Here is an 18,963-nt window from a genome sequence, read left to right on the forward strand (position 1 = left end):
GCAGAGGAGCCCCTGACATGAATCACAGACCGAACAGGAGTTGCTAGGAGGATGTAAATGACACTGTTCACACTGCAGACCTTCCGTGCTCATGCATGTAAATGTCAAGTGATGTTATCCACTGTATGGTTCCCACTGACTAGATCTAAAAGGTCTAGACCAAAGCGAGGGATGAACAGGGAGGAAAAGAATCCCTTAGAAGGATGTTTATCTGAGATCGCACATATAAACTGCTGTAAGATAAGACTGATATAAATCTACCTAACCTGCTATCGTGCGTTCCTCTTTTTTCTTGCATGCACACATTTGTTTTACTTAAAGATCTGAAACAATTTAATTTATGCATTTATTTGAAGAAAATAACCATAAAGTCTCACAAAATTAAACAGCTGATCCTCCTTCGTTGTTTCTCCATCCTGTGACTGATTTGTCATAATTGCCAGTGACTGTAACATTTTTTTTTTTCAAAATCACACTATGAGGATAGGGTGCGAAGAAGTGCTGTTGCGAGGCAACTGTGAGACTGCAATTGGATCCCAGAGCTGCATTTTATTTTAGAAAGACATATGTGAGGAAGTATCATCTTATCAAGGTGAGAGCATGATTTCCTCATCCCATTTCAATATGTGTGGTACAGGACTCCGGCAGGAAAAGTAATGTTTTCTATATACTTTATCATCATGGACTTTATCAGTGCTAGCAAAAGATTAAGCTTAGACAGAATGATGTGTTTCACTCTAACCCCTCCTCCCTTCTCCTTAACCCCCTAAAAAACTGTCCTTTTCTAGTTACGGATGTCTATATATCAAGCCTGCAAAAAAGGAACGATAAAAGAAAATGTTTTGCTGGCATAGTTCTAGGAATTAACGCGGCTTCACCTTCTCTCAACAACATTCCACTTTTACACATTTTTTTTAAAGGGGAGCTTCTTCTGAGAGAAATACATAACAGCTGCTGTCCTCTCAAGAGAATGGACCACTGGCATTATGTGCAAAGAGGTTTACTCCAGCTGCAGTGGGTTATTTTTGTTTGCTCTTGCAATCCCCATTTGCTCCCTGCACTCTGATGCAATGCCATCTCTGAATTTAGTGACCTCATTTTCTTTCCATTTTGATGTTGACTTTCTAATTCAGTCTTTGACGAATTGTAAATCACGAGACTTTGGCAAGAGTTTCCTCTCTGACCGGCAGCCTTGCGCTTCAGCAGCAGAAGGAATGGGACGTTTAGGCGACAGTCACTGGTCCTATTGTTTCTAATTCAAATCCATATATTTGTGTCAGGGAAGGAAAAAAAAAAATAGGAGAAAGCACAGACTGTGTTCCATAAATCAGCAAAATCTGCAGAGACCCAGAGCAGATGGTGAAAATATATATTAAAAAAATTATTCCATCTCAATTCATTGCAGATTAAGCACTGCAAAGCTTAACTGTGCTATATTATACATGACTTGGGTCAGTACTGTGTTATTATCAAAATTCTAAAAATATTTTTGTTCAGTGCTGAGCTCAATCTCCCACACAGAATGAACCTACCATGCTGCCGAGTGAAATGTATTAATCTATTAATATACATAATCTATGGCTTTTGTTTGCTTCTAGCCTCCAGATGAAGTGAAAGCAGTTACCATTTGACCCAGGGGTTGTTTATAGAGACTTCCCCAAAGTAGGGACACTCAAGTCAAAAAACAGATTTGAAGTATTTAATATAACTACAGAACGTGCCACCTTCTATTTGCAGATGTGACTATCATGAGGCAATAAATGCAAAGGAAACACCTTGGTACAAACAGGGTTAAAGGTAAAGTTTTCAGTTTTGTTCCGCTTCAGCCTGCGCTGATACATAATGTTGCATGATGTGTTTGGGGAATTTCATATTCCTTCTCTCGGTTACAAAAATGAAAGAAAGAAAATAGTGCTTTGGGAAATACTATATCACATACATACACTCAGTCATGCGGTATATACCGTACAGCAGATCCCCATGCACAAAGGCATCCTGAGCAGACATTTTCAGGACTGATATGACTAAAAGGATAGTGGATTTTTGCTGAGAAAAGCAATTTTCTTTCTGCACCACACTTCGTCTGCTCTTCTTGGGAGGTTATCGTTTGCAAAAATGTGCCCTTGATATGGGTTAGTGCAGCCAGCATGTACCTATTCCCCATGTTAAGTTTGAAAATAGAGTGCTCTTGACCTCTTGCCTTTGAAATTCTTCCACTGTCACTATATTCCTGCCGTAACTTGTCCTCTTTTCATGCCATAGCTCAGAGGCTTTCGCTACAAGGTTAGCATTTTATTTTTCCCATCGTCCTGTGTTTCTTTGGCCTCCTTCCTTTCCGAGACGGAAGCAAACTTTATCACAAGCCATGTAAAATGCATGCCTTTATACACATATTCAAGTCAGCTGTTGTTATATGCACCTCAGTGAATGATTGGCAATAACAGCTTTTCCTTTTGCTGCTCAATAATTAACAGACCAATTTTGCCAAACTCACAGTATGAGCCTCAGAAGAACAGGAGTGATTTCCTGAGGTCTTTTCCAAATGTTTACATTAAGAAAAATACCTCTTTATGATTCAATTTTTAATGAGGCGGTATAGGTATGGGTAATCCTTTGCGGATGGGGTATAAAGGATTTAACTGCACTAATAATAATTATTCTACTTAGAATTTGAAAAGTCAACACTTTCTTTAGTGTTAGGTTAAAATGGCATGTTTTCATATAAATGCTTAATATTTTTACATAGAGATCAAAATCAAACTATATATAACACATGTGTTTCTATGTCAGTGATGTCAATACAAAAAAGTTTATTTATTGAAAAAACTCAAGAGTTCATCAGTTTAGTCTGCAAAAAATTATATATTTTTTTTTTCAGGATTTGTGTGTGTGTGTGTGTGTGTGTGTGTGTGTGTGTGTGTGTGTGTGTGTGTGTGTGTTTATGTGTGTGTGTGTCAAGAGTCTGGTATAACTCACAAATGGAGGTGTAAGAATGTTTTGGTAAAGTGGCAAAGGGGACATGTAGTCTCTTGGAAGGAATGACCTCATAGTTGAACATGTTAATCAAGAGAGCACTGATTAGTGATTAGCTCCCATGTGGGTAAAAGAGAAGGAGTGAATTTTAGGCTTGCTTGATTGGATGATGAACTAAGAGGAGGTTGCCTCTTGAATTTTAAACTGATAGGATAATGGAGGGAGGTGGGAAAGAACGGATGGCAGCCAAGAGGTGTGGCTTAGAAGGAGTACTATAATGAATGAAAGAGTAGCCTAGAGGTGAAAGAATTAAAAATGAAGTAGTCCCCTTTATTAAACTTTCGCTAAGCTCAATTACAGTGATAAAAGATTTCTCTGATGAACCATTTGAACAAAAGAACATTGGGAGGGGGCATCAAAGTAAAAGCACATTTTGTGGAACCTCTCCTAAGCTTAACAATACATTGACAGAAAATAATCTGAGGCCACCATCTATTTTTCTTTAAAATGTGATTTGCTTTCAAAAGTTCAATTCCTTTAGCGTAGTCAGATTCCAGTCCAGGCAAAACTACTACTGCTGCACTTTTATTGCTCACAACTGTGACTTGAATGTGCCACGTTGCCTCTTCCATGCCCTACATTGTTGTCTTGTTGGTGTGCTGAGAGCACAAAAAGCACCAGAGAGGATACTGCGCAGGCAAGCTTCACCTGGACTGGCCTCTCCATCATTAAAATTAACTACATCAGCTCCATCAGCAAAGGAGCACTGAGGCGTTTGGGGATGGTTACCATTTTTCTACTTTTTGATCATAAATATGTAAAAAAGTATATTTTTATTTGTCCCCGAAGACTCAAACAATGTCGTCCCCCCCCCCCCCGTGGCACACACAGTGTCCATGGTGTATAGTCATTTTGTGGTTGAGTGAGCAGTGATGCAAAATAAAAACAGGATCCATGAAACATAAACTGGTTCATTACAAAGCATAGACAAACACCTACAAACATCATGTGAGTCATGACGAAGTAACAGAAATTTGGAGTACCTGTAATTATAATATTTGCGTTGTCTTTGATCACTTTAGGATCAGTTTAGGTTCTGGGATTTTGTGAAGAGCAAAAAAAAAAAAGCTTATTTGGGAAAGAAAATAAATAATAAATAATGATTTGACAGGAATTAACATTAAAACATGTTCACATTTAAAGAGACTAATAAAATCATATGAGATGCTTCTGTATTTATAGTGCACATCATGCACCATCCCTGTCAGTATACCGTTTAATATAAACACAAATCTGACTAAAACACACACACACACACACATAAAAAAGCCCTGTCTCGCTCCCTGTATGCCTGTCGGATTTTGTAGTGATTTTGTGCTAAAATTGCATTTCAGCATAATAAATAGGCCCACAGTGTGCTGATCTGGGATTTGTGATTTTTTTTTTTCATAGTTTAAATACTGACTATTATATATCTGTCTTCTCTGTCTAAAGAAAATGTTAATACTGATCAAAAAAAAAAAATTCTGGCACTGATAATTTCATGTTACTCCACAATTAGGAGAGGAGTGTTAATGGAGTGAGGTGCCAGATTGGCACAGCACTGGCAGCACTGCACTCAATTGAGGAGACAAATTATTCATAGTAAGAGACTCAATCAATGTGTATTTCCAATGCCTCTGAATTTTTCTAGAAGGCAGGAAGTGTATCACTCTCTGAAGTGTTTCAGAAATAATCAAATTGGGTATGGTTTAATGTATTGTTTCCTGCATATGATTGACACGGCAGACCAATTATCCTGGAACATTTTTTTTTTTTTTTAATGAACTGTACTGTCTGGCTTCTTGGGTCTGAATGTGAAAACAATGTTTGTTTTGCTGACGTGTTCAGCCTGTTTCTTCCATGTACAGACTTGAAGTCAGATCAAAAGAAGTATTGAAATATAGCATTTAGTCTCGTCTGGCTCCCCATCACCTATTTATGTTATGTGATACACAATCATCCCAAAGCAAAGCATAATTACTTCCAACACTGTCTAGACTGTGTTTGACTCAGTGTAAAGCAAGCCCAGAGATAACAGCACAACGACCTGTTCTACTTTACCACTACATTTCCCATTATTCACATCCTTTGGCAATCTTTCACACACACACACACACACACACACACACACACACACACACACACACACACACACACACACACACACACACACACACACACACACACATATATATATACTCAATGAAAATATTTTCTATTATTCTCTTAACCTCCTTTTGCACCAAACCCCTAAAGTTTTAAAAGCCAGTTCTGTATACTGTCGACACTACTTCAGCCTCCATCTCATGTCACATCCCCTCTCCCTTCCTCTTACTCATGTATCCCTATACTCACCTTTTCTGTCACCCCCAAACACCCCTGAAATCAGGTGAGAGGTCCCCTTCAATTTCTCTCCACCTCTAATAGGCACTTCCTTGTGTTACATGATCACTGGGTGTCAAGATTAAAGAATGGCTACTGCTTCCCAGGGCAGACATAGATGGGAGACAGAGAAAATAGCACTCCATAATTACTGATAAATCGAGCACACTGCCTCCTCTCCTTCCACTTCCTCCCTATCCACCTGGCCCTGATGTCAATGTGAGGGGCTGAGCAAGTTAAACCGAGAAAAACTTGACCACGCCAGCCACTTTTTTTGCACTGCTGATATTGCAGTTAAGTTCGGGCAACTCAGGGCCAATTGACTGACTTGGAGCTTTTATTCACCCTCCAATCATCGCTTCTTTGAAGTGGGACACACAGTGCTAGACTAAAGCAGCTGCAGCCAAAACACAATGCCACCAGCCCACAGCCTGGGAGAATATACCATACTACACTCTCTATCAAACACAGGTAAGCTGCCATACAGCACTTTTTCTTTTAATCTCTGACAGGGTTATAACGTACAAAGGATGATGAATGCACCACAGAGCAAGCATCCCCCTTTACTAAACACCACACATTGCATTGTAAGTGACAGTCACTGGAACCAGTGGTAAAAAGAAAACAAAACAAAAAAAAAGGCCAGATGGTTGGGTCTCACCCCACAACCAGGCAGTTGGGATGGATTCCCAAGTTGCAACCCATTTCCATTGTTTATACTATAAGCAATCCTAAAAGAATTGGTGGGACGCAAAGCCCTTTCTGCAGTGAAAGTGTTTTGCTTTCTAGTTGTATTGTACAGTAATTTGAATATTTATTTTAACTGGCAAGGAAGCAGGTGGTAATGAGACTCTAGACATTAAGTATCAAATTTTACCTGCAGTATAGTAATGAAATTTATGTGCCACAAAGCTTTGTCTTGAATAGTTTAGTTAGGCAAAATCAGGCCCACTTAATAGGTATATGAATTTTACTAGACTGATTACCAGTCCGAAGGGCTACCTCATTTCATCGTGATATACAGCTTAATGTGATGTTCATCTGAGCCACTTTATGCTTAGGACAGGGAGGAGTGATCAAGACCTACATGAATCGCTGAATAAGATAATTAGATGTGGGAGGTTAATTAGCGATATGGAGCCAGGCATTTGAAATGCCCCAGATTTGACTGGTAACTCGTGTGTTAGAAAACAATATCAGTAACTAATCCTAAATTGTTTGGCAGCATAATCATTAACGATAAATGATGGGATTCTCTTTCATTTACATGTATCAAAAGAGTGCTACGTGTGAACTATATGCACACTGGCATTTTAAAGGATGCCTCCCTTTCTCTTGCACTGACCCTCTTCATTGCTATCGATTTTATGCCATGTGAAAAACTGTGCAATGGATCTGGGGAATATATGACAGTGAAAAGAGCAGTTGCTGCTGCAGAGCATAAACCTTTGACCTCTGTGCTAAGGACTTTCATGGTCAGAGGAAATACCAAAATTACTAAGCTTAGAACTTAAAAATAAAATAATTATTCTAAACAGTCCCCCCCAGTTCATCCCAGAAATGCATCATGCAAAGTTTTCAGTTAATTGTGTGCATCAGTTCTTTATTATTATTAGTTCTCTGGCTACATTTCCCTTTCTACTTTTAGATACCCAGATGCCTCATCCTCCTTTTCAGAAACCATGCTGACAGTTGACCTAACTGTTGGTGCTTTGATAGATTAATCTTTGGCATGAGAGATTTTTTTATTTATTTTTTTTTTTTTGGGGGGGGGGGGGTCAACAACAAAAATAACACACACAAAAAATTTATAGCACAGCTGGTTGTGTTTCTGATTGAAAATGCAACACATTCCCACCCCCAACTTCCATCGGCTACCTTGGTACAGTCATTTCGGTTGGCTTTAGGCAACGACTTTACTTAGTTAGGATTAGGAAAAGATCATGGTTTAGACTAAAATACAGCTTTTTCTTAACATTAACCCTTTTCCCAAGTGGAATGAGCTTCTCAGCTATTTTCTTTGTTACCATGGTGACTCCTGGGGCAGTGATGATAACAGCAAAGCAGATTAAAAATTATTCTTAGAGGGCACACATTAAGCTTAAATGTGACACCAGTGCCTCCTGATCAAGTGGCAGTATCTGACCAGTTGGGAGCAAGCAGGGTTGGAAAATAACACATTTGCCAAAATAGCATAAAAACCTTTGAAGAAAGAGGCACACCACTGTGTCTCAAAATGAACAATGATCTTTTATTAGGGAATGAAATCGAGTGTTAGAGTTTGTATTTTATAAATGTGATGATACTGACAGGTGTTTTTTGAGAAATTGGGTTGGTTTAAGACAAAACTTTCTCTGTTTCAGCATCTCTAACTCAACATCTGCCTCTTTCCTTCTTCTTCAGCAGGCACTGCATTTGGGATTTGGCAGAGTTCAGTTTTAGTGCTTGCTTTTGTAAGATGTTTAATCCCAGTTCACTCCATTTTAAGTGTAAAATGCCGTTAAAAAGCTAAGCATTATTTTTTTTTAAAGTATAGCTTTTTGCCTTATAGCTCCAGTGTGTGTCTTGTCAGTTTCTGCCCTGTCCCTCCTACAGCTTCAAATCTCACCAGACGCATTTCAAAAGCGAAGAATTTTGTTTACACAAGGTCTTTAAATTTGAAAACTGCTCAAATTCTCTACATCATTCCTGTGTCTGACTTCCTGCAATCCTCATTTGCGAGCCGAACTGCTTTTGAAAAATGCTGGTGTGTGTATGATGCTATCATAGTCGGGTACAATTAGATCTAGTGCCCATCTCAAAACTTAAATACAGAGGAGCTGGAACGTTGCACAGTTTAAATGAAGGGTAAAAGCCAGTCAGGAAGCATAGGATATGAGGAAGGAGGTGTGACATATGACTCAGGTTTGTGGCTGAAACCAAACAATAGCTATTGCATTGTAACTATCTGGCTACTGAGTGCATCTCAAGCAATCTTCACAGTTACTTGTTATCTTGTGAACTGAACTGTATCAAGCAGCCTTAAGAGGCACACATACACTAACAGAATGATGCACTATAGCTAGTCAATTTATAAATTCCAAAATATTAGCCGATTTTCCTTGCTGCCAACAAATGTATCCATTTCAATGGGATGTTTACATGGTATGTTTGGAAATACAGAGTAAGTTGGGGGTTTTTTTTGTTTTGTTTTTTTTTTTATTAAATCATAAAGAAAATGTATAATATTCACCAAAACACAGAGAGTATTTAGTGTATTCACACTATAGTGCCAAAAGTATTTGCTCGTCTGCCTTCACATGCATATGAACTTGAATGTCATCCCATTCTTAATCTATAGGGTTTAATATGATGTCAGCCCACCCTTTGCAACTATAACAGCTTCAACTCTTCTGGGAAGATTTTCCACAAGGTTTAGGAGTGTGTTTATGGGAATTTTTGACCATTCTTCCAGAAGTGCAATTGTGAGGCAGACACTGCTCCACTCTATGTCTTCCCAAAGGTGTTCTATTAGGTAGGCCAGTCAAGTTCTTCCACACCAGACTCGCTCATCCATGTGTTTATGGACCTTGTTTTGTGTACTGGTGCGCAGTCATGTTGGAACAGGATGGAGCCATCCCCAAACTGTTCCTACAAACTTGAGAGCATGAAATTGTCCAAAATGTCTTGGTATGCTGAAGCATTAAGAGTTCCTTTCACTGGATCTAAGGGGCTGAGCCCAACTCCTAAAAAAATCCAGACTTGTCCAACAGATTGCCATATGGAGAAGCATGGCTCATGACTCCAGACAACACATCTCCACTGCTCTGGAGTCCAGTATGGGTATGCTTTACATCACTGCATTCAACACTTTGCATTGTGCTTGGTAATGTAAGGCTTGGATGCAGCTACTCGGCCATGGAAACCCATTCCATAAAGCTCTCTAATGCACTGTTCTTTAGCTAATCTGAAGGCCACAAGTTTTGAGGTCTATAGTGATTGACTCTGCAGATAGTTGATGACCTCTGTGCACTATGAGTCTCAGCATTCGCTGACACTGCTCTGTGATTTTATGTGGCCTACCACTTTGTGGCTAAGTTGCTGTTGTTCCCAATTGCTTCCACTTTCTCATAATACCACTAACAATTGAATATGGAATATTTTGTAGTGAGGAAATTTCACAACTGGACTTATTGAACAGGCGGCATCCTATCACAGCACCATGGTGGAATTCATTGACTTCCTGAGAGCGACCCATTCTTTCACAAATATAGAAGCAGTCTGAATGCCTAGGTGCTTGGTTTTATACACCTGCGGCCATGGAAGTGATAAGAACACCTGAATTTAATGATTTGGATAGGTGAGTGAATACTTTTGGCAATATAATGTATATATACACACAAGACTCAAAGAATCCTGAAATCTGTGTAGGAAATCAAGATGATGGTTGTACCACCCCTGCCCGGAAAGACCCAATCAACTGTTGAAATTGGAAATCTTATGTGGTGGTGACATGTGCACACAGTTGAGTCTTAGAGGTTTCAAAAGCTGTGTTGAGAATTTGTGCCAATGCTATGCATGTGCACAAACCTTAAACCTAATGGATCTGATTGGCAATTCTATACATGTTGTTTCTCCCCATTCATTTAGATGCAGGTATCAAATATCCACCTGGATTCAATCCAAGTTGGCTACCGAGTAACAAGTGAAACTTCTCGAAGGGCGTTTAGACAAGCAATACTACTGATATGTAGAGGTCTTGAAAATTGTATATTTTATTTATTAGCTTTTAATCATATTCTCCATCTTGGGGCAAAACTAGTTTATATTTAATAATTCCCAACAATATTATAGCCTTCAGGTGTGAAAAAAAAGGCTGGCCAAATATAAGAACACCAGTTAAAGATATGAGGTTTCAAGCATTAGCACAGAAAAAGCCCTAAAGGCAATGTAAAATGATAACAAATATTCATAAGTCTGTAGTCATTCAATGTTTTTCAAGCTAAATGTGACAGGAAATAGTGTTTAGTCAGTCAAGCTCTCATACTAGGAATGCAAATGTATGCACTGGGACATGTAGGATTAGTGTACACTGAGTTTTTATGTTTAAAATTCTAATTAACATACATGTTTGCTGTTGTACCTGATTTGGGTCCTCAGGACTTCAGAAGATGCTTAATGTGCAAGACACACAAACACAAATTCCATCACAGGCAAGGGCAGGTACATAAAAAAATCTATAGGACGGTACTTTTTGTGAAAGTGCTGTGTCAGGTCATTGCATGTGCTACTTCTGGAAGCCCAATGCCTTTTACAGCATAAAATTGTTGAGGAAAAGGAATGCTGTGATAACCAGCTGATTCTCCTACAGCTTATGCTCATTTTGTTTAAGGACTTACATTTAAAGGGAAACACACTAATGCTGTTATTATGCTCACCAGCCACTTCATTAGATACACCTTGCTAGTACTGGGTTGTAACCCCTTCGAATTCAGAACTGCCTGAATTCTTCATAGCACAGATTCAACAAGGTGCTGGAAACATTCCTCTGAGATTTTGGTCCATACAGGCATGACAGTCGCTGCAGATTTGTTAGCTGCATATCCATGATGAGAATTTCCCATTAAACCACTTCCTAAAAGTACTCCAATGGATCGAGCTCTAGTGACCATGGAGGCCATTTAAGTACAGTTAACACATTGTCATGTTCAAGAAAACAGTTTGAGATGATTGGATGATTTGTGGCAATGAAGGGTTATCCCACTGGAAGCAGGTACTGTTATTATAAAGGGATCGACGTGGCCAGCAACTCAGGTAGACTGTGGCTTTTAAATGATGGTCAGCTGGTATTAAGGGGACCAAACTGTGCCCCTTAATACTGTGTGGAAAAAAATGTTTGTTTTGATGATTTATTCTTTTAAAATACGATTTAATATTTTGTTTGAAACAGGACACAGTATGAATGCGGTGTCCTGCTTTTAAGTAAGATGTTTTCCTGACCTATACCTCAACCCCAGGCTCCTCTTAATATAGTGTTTCTATCTACAACAGACACGTTAAGCATAAGCACAGCTTTTTGAGGCACTGTTGTTCTTGAGCTGTTCAGGACAGCCTCCTTCTATAGATTTTATGCACAATTTCTTTAATATTTACACAAGTGCATTTCTGTACAGAGTAGTCTAAAGACCAGACTGAAGGGTTACATAGGAAAGGTTAGCCAGAAAAGAATATAGGAAATCTTCTTGCACCTCAATTTCAACATTCTCCTCTGATCAGTGACATCCTGGATTGTAGGTTGCCACTGCCCAGGGCTGCAATATAGGTCAGTGATGCTGCGATCTTCTGGCATGAGCCAAGAGCACATTGACTCACCAGCATCACACAGGTCATGGGTCAGTCCATGACTCCACTTTCTCTCCAAAAACACCCCGCTGCTTCATTTTTCAAAATTGGGGCATGGCCTATCTACTGATGGCAGCTTCTAATCAACGTGCAAGCTTCATATCACAAATGCCAGAGAATATGAAATGCTTGTTTGATATATTTTTATCTTCTTAAGAAATAATTAGGGGTACCTAAAGTGCTCCAGTGGGGAGTACTTTACACTTGTTAGTCAGCACAAGGAAGGCTGGAAAAGATTAAAACCTTCTCTGTGTGAGATCCTATTAACATTTTTCAGAAAGATTATCTTCCCGTGATTGTTCATATTTAAATTATGACTTTTACTTGATAGGCAATACTTTGTGCCTTGATGGGCAGTTCACTAAATCAACTGATATTCTGTGTTTGTTTATCCACTATAACGTGTCTGAGAGAACTAGAATGTGAGTTGTGTTTAAGGCAGGAAGACTGCCAGTTCTTTGAGTGACTTTAACCTTTTGTGATAATTTTTCATGGGCAAAAATGCAAGTGGTCGGGCAAAGGGCTGTGGCACCCTTAAAAATGACTGTGAAATTTATGGACAATCAAATCTGACCTGCTCAGTCCTTTAAAAGTTGTAATGAGTCACACAAAGTTGCTTTTTAAGATTAGTTTAATATTCTCAAGATGCTGAAATCTACATTATAGGCTTTTCCAAAATCATCTGTGAAAGACAAAAATCACAATACATTTGATTTTTAGCTAAAACTTGCATACAGTGATGCACATGTTGCAAACAAGTAAAGTAGATGTATGATCTCAAGTAAGCCTTAATAGTATCTTGATTTAATTATATAAGTACTTAAAGCTTGCTTCTGAACCCTCACAGGTTTAATCAAGTTTGCCAAAGAAAGTGACATATTTTAGTTATTACTCAGTTTCGGTCTATATGAAAAGGAGATTCTAAGTCAGGATGTTGCAAGCTATCAGTCTGCAGTGGCATGCTGACTATATTCTAGGGCTGTCACCAAAACCGATACTTAAGTTACCTTTCGGTACAAGTTTGAAATTCTAATATCATGAAAGCCCTTGTATATACAGTGGATTTCTTTTTTTTTTCTTAATCAAAGAGCAGGCTGCTTAATAAGAAACAATGTTACTGAGCTGCAGGCTGTTAAAGCAAAAGAGTGAACCTTATTAAGCTGAGGAGAAAAGAGATGGATGGTAATTCTCTACAGCTAATGGTTTCATGTTATAAACTACAGGTAACTCAATCCATTCTTGATATTAAGAATATTTATTAATTCAGCTTTGATAGCCTATCACTATTTAGTCATCAGATATTTTAGAATGCAGAGCCAAAAAATGTGCAAAGTGCCCAGTGTATAAAATTTTTTGGCTGTGAGCACTTTTTAGGTATGCTGTACAGATGGTAAACATGTACGCAAACATATATGAAGCATCATCATACTGATGAAGAACATATGCCACACCACATTGTATTTATAAAACACACTTACAGCAAATGGCTGCACAGTCATGTGGCTACCCATAAATTTAACAAGGAAATGCAAGTGAGGAAGAAAATCTCCACAACAAAACAAAAGTGCCAATTACTGGCCAGAGGTGCACATTATCTTTGTGCAGTCCAGACCTAGACGATATACTATATGGGAGGTTTGCATTTTGTAAAATACCTCAGACGCATCTTCTAGACTACAGCAGATCAAATTATATAGCTGTGGTAACATGGGAGGCAAGAGCGAAACAAATTAAGTTAAAGGCTCTAAGTATGATCGTTGACCAGTGTAGACCTGTGCAAATCAAAACATCTTTCTCCTCCTCCACAAAAAAATCAAGTAGATGTACAACACTGCTGTCACCAAGCCAGCAAAGACCAAGGCAATGTCAGGCAAAATAAATTACTGTAGTTATTACTGTGTTGTCCGAGTTATCATATTTTAAGGAGTAATAACTGAGCTTCCTGGCAGTGTTTAATGACACATGGGTCAGAGTTGCGGAGGCTCAATTTAGCATCACTTTTCTAGCCAGTGTCTCCTACTTGGCAAACACCAAGTGTTAGGTCAAGATGCATAGTGTGCAGAGGACTGTGAGTGTGTTAACCCAATATGAAAAGGCCACTTTTGCACTTTTGAAGGCAAAAGCACAGAGAACAAGTACACGAGAAAGATTTTTATTATGATTTTCATGTTATCCATGCTAGTATTTCTCAGGTGATCAGCAGATAGTGTGACATCTGTTCTGTGATTACAGCTCGTGCAAACAGAATTGATCTGGAATTATTGTTGGAGCTGTAGTCTCCAGTTTGACTGGTCAATTGGTTATGCTGTCATCTACCTAATTATAATGGGTTGGGAGAAAAATGCTAAATTAGCAGCTTCCAGAGTGGCTTCTTTATGTCACAGTTTTAACCTTACCCAGTGAAATACAGACTGATGAGCCTAACTTAACCGGTGTTTACATTTACTGAATGTTTACTCAGAATTGGCTCTAAAGGAACTGGCACTATGTTAAAAGAAATTAAAAATGGTAGGCTAACTTGTTTACATTAGGATAATGACAGCTTTAGTTTCTGATACTTGGAGCTTTGAGTGTGAATGTTTCAGAATTAGCATATGTCAATATGTTTGGTCTAATAAATGTTTTATAAGGCAGATTCACCAGCTACAGCATCATCCAGTAGCAGCAGCCATCACCCAGACCAAACTCAATGTGAAGCTTCTTCCCTCAAAACATAAAAATTGCATCATATTGGATTTGTCAAATTCCTTGCTCAGGAAATGAGGTTCATTAGCATCACTCCTCAATGGATCTTGTGCATTGCAGTTGATATACATTAGTTCTGTTTTTGGAATGTATATGAACAGTGGCTGGCTTCATGTCTGTTGTTAATTTTAGTATAAAAACATAGGTTAAAACGATTAACATTATTTTTTATCGTTGTAAAAAGGATAATATGCAGATTTTATTTCCTCCTTACCCCAATTTTTTTTTTCAGAATTTTAGTTAACGAAGCTATTCTTTGATCCCAAAAACATTTTACACGACATCACCTCCAGGTTTATCAGTAGTCAGAAAGTAAGCCACGTTAGACTTATATTAATTTAATAAATAATGTTTCTCTTTGCTTTTGAGGTTTTGATGTATTATTTAATTCTTGGCTGCAACATAAAATGGCATTTGTGTTCAGTCACAACTATTCAGACTCTGGCCACCTGCTGTGAATAAAGCAAGAAGGAGATAGAGAGAAACCAGAGACGGGCCACTTTACTTAGTGGAAGAATTAGGTGTATTGAATACTTAAATAGTTTATAAAAATAAAACTGTCAGTGCTATGGTGATTTCTGAATCGTTTTCAGCTCCCTCGAGGCTTTGCACAACACCCATATATTTCTTCACAAAACTACGGAGGCCTTCTTTTGCAGGTTTGTGTCACCCATGCAAATTTTCAGATGAATGTTGTCTTTAGTGGCCATCCAATAACTAATAATAAAAACTCTTTCTGAAACTGTGAAATCGTCCTAAGCATTAAAATTTTATGATGTGCAAGAATAATCCCTAGTACTCATCTTTAATTATGTGCCTGTGGCAGAGAATGGGTTTTTGAACACTGCATTTTAAAAGCATGTTTAGACTCATGCACTTTTGGGACTGATAACACCAGGACATGGGTCAGAAAACCCTCAGTGGAGATCAGCTGCGTTTCTGTAAACGTGCCAATATTTCTGGTAGAGTTTGTCACATGTCATCGTGTGACCCTGTTGTTTGTTTCTGATAAAAACAGATCTTTTTTTTTCCTCCAAACCTCTTAGGAAGCAGCCTTCTGGTCACTACAGCTGCAGCCAGCACCCACATAAAAACAATGCTGTGCCAATACATGAATACAAAGAGAGAGATACAGAGAGAGGAAGAGCAGGAGAGATCTGGTGCCAGTACAAGACTGGTGCCATTCTCTATCCAGCACAAAGACAGTTGGAAAAGTAATATTCTTATCGACACACAGAGTGATAAAGAAACAATGCGTACATATGGTGAATGTATTAAGTCTGTCATCATTTCCTTGTAATTATGTTCATGGTCGTTTATTTCCTTGTCTTTTAGAATCACAGTCACATGATTTAAAGACAATTTATCAGTAAGTTGCATTGCCAAGGTCTGTAAAAGGACCTCTGCTGCTGAATGTTCTCTTTTCAGCCCTTGAAAGCATTATCAACATTGGGTCATCTAAAGCCACGACACAAATATAGCTTTAAGCCACTGCTGGCATTTTCATTTTGGCAGCGTGATTTAGAATGCTTTCCCTCTGAATATGATTACATGTTGCCAGCATTTTGCCATTGAAAAGGCCACCAGATTGAACGAAGCATTCCGAATGAGGCAGCTTTTCTTCTGCAATTTCCGCTGCCAGTGCAATTTTCTCTACTGTACATCTAGAGAAGAAAGCAGAACAATATCACAGAGTTAAAGCACTGGCTTTTAGCGTAATGCTCATTTAAAAAAAAAAAAATGAAGCTTAACTTACATTGCAAATTCAGTATGCAGGGTTAGTGTCAGTGGGATGCCACACAGACCTTTTATAGCATGCGTTTTAAAGGCTTGATTATGCAGTATAGATTGAGATCCTGCATTTGATCATTACTCATCACATGTGTGACTTCAGTATTAGTTCAATGAAACTAATACTTTGCACTCTCAGCCTGGTAATTATAACTGCAACTGCATTCTTTTTTTCTTTTTTTTCTAGGTACATTTGATAACACTCCATAAAGCTACTTTGGCCAGCATTTCAAAAAGAAACATTGACAAACAAAGCAAAAATTGCAGTGGCAGCCGTGGAATGGCAGATAAATGTTTCCGGACTAATTTCAAACAGAAGCTGCTCCTCTAATTTCATAGACTTGGTATCAGTATCATACACAGTTATCTTGCCTTTAGCCACACAATGACACCTATAGTGTAAAAGAGCATGAGCTCCCCTCGCAGTTAGCCGGTGGAACAGCAATCAAAGCAACTTGAGTGAACACGGAACGGCAACTTTGCCTCACTGGTGACACACGCGCGCGCACACTTACAACAAAACAAACACGTACGTGCTTGCTCTCATGTACGCGCACCCTTCTGCGTTCAAAGCTACGTACAGGACAGGCCAGCAGGCGCGCACGAACACTGATCCGTCTCATAATAGGCAGTGTAAGGTGAAACAATATAAAAAATAATACAAATAGTAAAATAAAAACAGTAATAACAGGAAGCATGGCCGCAACTGTTTTCCTCTTTATTATTATTATTAATATTAATCCGGGGTGAGACTCATTTAAAGTTGATGCAGCTTCCAGAGTGAAGTAATCATCGGGGATGCAAAAAGCTACAAATGGACTGCAAACAGAAAAAGCTTGAATACAAATGTTGATGCTGACTACAGTGATCTGCAGGCCTGCTTTACACCTCTACTCTAAATGTTGCCCCTGGACTGCCACTCATTGAAACAGGTCTGTGTAATGTGCCAACCCCGAATACTGAGATCACTGATTCTCTCGGTGTTTCGTGCTCCTTTTACATCCGCACTTCTGCAGCATCACCTGGGGAAGATGCTGCCTCACAACGTGCAGCGAGAATGCAGTCGAATGCATATAATTGTGAGAATAACTCATTTGCATAGTGTTCTAAGATGAAGGGTTTATACGGCAATAAGACTCATTATATAAATTTTAATAGCCTCGGAACGCTACGTCGACATACAGTCCGGGCGGAGCTTGAAAGGTAGCTTCACCGTGAGAAAGAAAAAATGTTTTACCTCCATCCTGAAAAGGACACCACCGGCCACCCTAGTTACATGCTGACCACGCAACATCGCCATAATTGTGCCACAATATAGCCCTGCCTACCAGACCACTTCCTCGTGGTTAGTGATAGACAGAAAAATATACATAAGATACCTTCACATTATGTTAGAGGTCTAAGCCAATATATACTGTACTCACCTAAAACTGACTCTCCCCTCTTAGCTGTATTTGTGGTCCAAGATTTGTTAGTTCTCTCGCCAACAACTTCTGCTGGAGCATATGTATCCAGTGCTCATGCTGGTGGCTCAGTCGGTGATGCTGGATTGCGGATGATTTGGCAATCCTTTTCATGCTCAAGGGAAAAAAATCCTCCGTTTCTGCGTGGTCTCGGGCATTGGCGCGCAGATGAATAAAGTAATGAAGTCCGTCAGGAGGGAAAGGAGAAAAGGGAGCTGTAGGAGTGAAATTTATGTCGACGTGTTTGAAACAGTTCTCTTCTCTTTTTTTGTCACACTAGGAGCCGTTTGCGGGTAGAGAGGTGTGGATGGATATCTAGGAAGGGAGGCTGGATCCACAGACGGAGGGCGAGAAAGGGGAGGTACAAAGAATACAGTCTCGTATTGTAGAGGACGGTCATGGCAGGCAGTGAGGGGGGGGTCTGGACTGTATGAGGCGGAAGGCGAGGGAACTGAGGGTGGATGAGGATAAGAAGCCGTGTCGTGACTTTTCTCAGCTGATATGTATGCTAATTATTTACACCAAGGCTACAGGATGACCACCAGAAATAGCATGGTCATTGCTCATTAAGGTGCCAAATTTGGGGTAGGATCTAGGCTTAGAATGACATAGGCTTATTAAGCATGCAAGGTTTTTGGAGACAGCTGAAGCGCAACAAGTGAGAAGGCGTTGAGTTGCGCAGAAGGTGTCACACAATGCCACGTGTAGGCTGTGTACTTTACATAAAAAATAAATAAGTAAAAACGTGACTGGATGTCTGTGTTAATGTGAACTTACGATGACTTGCCGTGAAACTCATCTCATAAAATTCAGCAAAGCCGAGGCTCTGTGGACTTGGTAATTAATGCACACTGTTTTGTGTGAGCAAAAAACTGTCTCAGGCGCTTGAAACATAACTGAAGTGAAGTTCTGGTTGCTGTCCATGGTTCTGAAAAGCAACAAGGAAAATTCAGTTTTTCTGTCCATGATTCTGAAACCTGCTCAGTAACTCTGTGATGATGTGTGTCAAGTAGCAATGTTAGCTCACTGTGACAGGTGTCGTGGCTGCTGAATTCATTAATGCATACACGGTATTAAACATATATATTCACTTCATTAATGACAGGTCATAGTTGCTGAATGTAATGGCTTCAACAGACGGTTAGGCTTATAATTCTATAATATACTGTAGTGACTACATCAAATT

General features: G+C 39.1%; 1 protein-coding gene across 1 annotated transcript in view; it reads right to left on the minus strand.

Annotated features, from left to right (window-relative positions):
• Nucleotides 1-18,013, minus strand: part of brinp1 (bone morphogenetic protein/retinoic acid inducible neural-specific 1) — a 114,275-nt gene extending 96,262 nt beyond the window's left edge. Inside the window, exon 1 of the mRNA XM_030742808.1 lies at nucleotides 17,739-18,013. The gene's annotated coding sequence lies outside the window, so the exon portion shown is untranslated. The remainder of the gene's footprint in view (nucleotides 1-17,738) is intronic.
• Between the last annotated feature and the right edge of the window lie 950 nt (nucleotides 18,014-18,963).

The sequence above is a fragment of the Archocentrus centrarchus genome, chromosome 12 (genome assembly GCF_007364275.1).
Source record: "Archocentrus centrarchus isolate MPI-CPG fArcCen1 chromosome 12, fArcCen1, whole genome shotgun sequence".
Taxonomy (NCBI): Eukaryota; Metazoa; Chordata; class Actinopteri; order Cichliformes; family Cichlidae; genus Archocentrus; species Archocentrus centrarchus.